This window comes from Rhinopithecus bieti, unplaced genomic scaffold, assembly GCF_001698545.2.
Source record: "Rhinopithecus bieti isolate Rb0 unplaced genomic scaffold, ASM169854v2 scaffold_11839, whole genome shotgun sequence".
NCBI classification, from domain to species: domain Eukaryota; kingdom Metazoa; phylum Chordata; class Mammalia; order Primates; family Cercopithecidae; genus Rhinopithecus; species Rhinopithecus bieti.
The window spans coordinates 590,042-593,354 of NW_016806877.1; positions in this window are offsets into that span (position 1 = coordinate 590,042).

Sequence of the window (3,313 nt, forward strand, 5' to 3'; positions counted from 1 at the left end):
TTTTTTTTTTTTTTTTGAGATGGAATCTCGCTCTCTCACCCAGGCTGGAGTGCAGTGGCGCGATCTGGGCTCACTGCAAGCTCCGCCTCCCGGGTTCACGCCATTCTCCTGCCTCAGCCTCCCAGGTAGCTGTGACTACAGGCACCCGCCACCATGCCCGGCTAATTTTTTGTATTTTTAGTAGAGATGGGGTTTCACTGCGTTAGCCAGGATGGTCTCGATCTCCTGACCTCGTGATCCGCCTGCCTCGGCCTCCCAAACTGCTGGGATTACAGGCGTGAGCCACCTTGCCCCAGATTTCCTTTTTTTATAAGGACATCAGTCTTACTGGATTCGGGCCAGCCCTGATGACCTCGTTTTAACTTGAATACCTCAGTAAAGATCCCTTTTCTAAATAAGATCACATCTGAGCTACTAGAGGTTAGGACTTCAGCGTTTCGTTTTTGGAGAATATAGTTCAACCCAAACAGTGGGATTTGAGAGCGGAGATAACACATGTGACATCCTCTGACAGGATGTCTAGTTACAGCAATGTTTTTAAAGATGCTTTTAGTTACACCTGTCTTCACAAATGATCAGAAAGAAACTCTTAGGAAGTAATTTTTAGATAACAACTGGAGATTTTTGTTCAGACTTGTGACTGCTAAAATTTTCTGCATGTTCCTGAATGTTTAATGACAGTATCTCAGTTGTCTCATTTTCACTCTTGCTTTGTTTCTAAAGTCATTTGAAGGTTGGCAAAATGACTAAAGAAAGAACAGCAGCAGTGTCTTATGAGAAAGTAAACCCTATCTCTATCCTGGCATAGTTAGGTGAGCATGTTAGCCAGTTTCTCATGCTCTGTCCCTCCATGTTATACTCTTACTTCTTTTTTCAGATATGAGCCTTCTGGGAGCTTTGTTGCTTTAAAAAAAATCTGTCATGTACTTTCCTGTTCTGGGCTCTACAGCCCTTTTCTTTACTTAAAGTGTCTCTTGCTGCTCTTCCTCCCTCTCCTCAGGCAGCAGCACCCTCTTTTATTTCCTTTATGATAGTTGTCCCAGCCTAACATATGTTGTTGTTGTCTCTCTCCCCCCATTAGAATATAAGCACTACAAGGACAGGTACCTTGTCAGCCAAGTTCACTGCTTGATCCCCGCTCTCAGAACAGAATAGACACTGCTGTTGAACAGATCAGTGAGTGAAACAGGCTTTGTTTTCTGACTTTCAAGTGCTGTTTCGCTGACTTGCTGTTGCTCTTGGAAGTCCTTCTCTCTTGCTGAAGTAGCTTAGTATGCAAGTCATCTTGTGATAACACACTGCTGCAGCCTTACTTGGCATTTGTTTTGCAAAACTACTTAAAAATAGCCTAAATCTGAGTGATTGGTGGCATTGATTGCAGCAGTGCCATTGATATGGCCACAGCCTTTCCCTTTATCCACCCAAGTGTCCTCCCAGAGCCAGGAAAGGGAGGTTCCCCTCCTTACATTTCTGAAGATTCTGATGTCCCAGTGGACCCCATGCAGAATTTAATAAAGCAAAGCATGAAACTTGAACTGTGTTTTGATTGACAATGGGAAGGTCTTCTCTGCAGACACAGGCACAGGGTGCCTGGAGCTGCCTGGCACTGGGAACTCTGCCTCACGGTCACCATGTTCTGTTTAACTGAGACAAGGAGACACTTCAGACACTTCCAAAGGAAAGAGTAGAGAAGTAGTGAATTCGTGCTTACTGATCTAGCAGACTTACAGTAACAGACTTCTAGTCATTATGGAAGAGCCTGCTTCCCCCCCCCCCCCCCCCCCCCCCCCCCCCCCCCCCCCGCGGGAGCCATTCAACAGTGATGGATGCCATATGTAAGGTTGGTGAATTGTTTATGCAGCAGAAGTCACCTTTTGATCAGTATTGTGGCAGTCTTGGTTTCATTGTGGCACACTGCAGAGTTACGGGCATAGTGGCCTGGTGTTCTGATGATGTCTTGAAAGTGACTGCTATAGCTTTGACTTCATTCATGTTCCTTTGAATTTGTTATGTTTAGAAAAGTAGAAGCCTCTGCCGGGTGCAGTGGCTGATGCTTGTAATCCCAGCACTTTGGGAAGCTGAGGTGGGCAAATCACATGAGGTCAGGAGTTCAAGACCAGCCTGGCCAACAGAGTAAAACCCCATCTCTACTAAAAAAAAAAAAACCAAAAAACAAAAATGAGACCAGGTACAGTGGCTCAAGCCTGTAATCCCAGTACTTTGGGAGGCCAAAGCTGGCGGATCACCTGAGGTCAGGAGTTCGAGACTAGCCTAGCCAACATGGTGAAACCCTGTTTCTACTAAAAATACAAAAATTAGCTGGGCGTGGTGGTGGGCACCTGTAATCCTAGCTACTTGGGAGGCTGAGGCAGGAGAATTGCTTGAATCCAGGAGGTGGAGGTTGCAGTGAGCCGAGATCATGCCAGTGCACTCCAGCCTGGGTGAAGGAGTGAGATCCCATCTCGAAAAAAAAAAAAAAGAAAGAAAAGAAAAAAATAAGCCTGCAAAAATGAAATGTACACATTTATGATATGTTGACACTGGCACCTCTTCCGCAGAAGTTTACCATTAGCAAGTACAGCAAACTTGGTGCCATTGTCAAGGCCTTTGTAGAACCAAATGATGCTTTGTTTGGAGAGGGTGGGATGTGGTTCTGTTGTTCTGGGACGTATATGATATTCAACAGATAGATAAAGATATTGGTTGGGTGTGGTGGCCCACGCCTGTAATCCCAGCACTTTGGAAGGCCGAGGCAGGTGGATCATGAGGTCAGGAGATCGAGATCATCCTGGCTAACACAGTGAAATCCCGTCTCTAGTAAAAATACAAAAAATTAGCCGGGCGTGATGGCGGGCGCCTGTAGTTTCAGCTACTCGGGAGACTGAGGCAGGAGAATGGCGTGAACCCAGGTGCTGGAGCTTGCAGTGAGCTGAGATGGTGCCACTGCACTCCAGCCTGGGCAACAGAGCTAGACTCTGTCCCCCCCACCCAAAAAAAAACAAAGAAAAGATTATCCTAGGAGGTAAGCGTGTAATCATATCTTTTCTGCAGCATCACCATGCCTGTTGAAATGGAGATGTTGGATGATGTAATTGATGGACATTATAAAATAACCAATGTAACACTTTTATTTTTCGGAGGGAGTCTCGCAGTGTCGCCAGGCTGGACTGCAGTGGCATGATCTCAGCTCACTGCAACCTCCGGCTCCTGGATTCAAGCTATTCTCCTGCCTCAGCCTCCCAAGTAGCTGGGATTATAGGCATGCACCACCACACTCAGCTGATTTTTTGTATTTTTAGTAGAGACGGAGTTT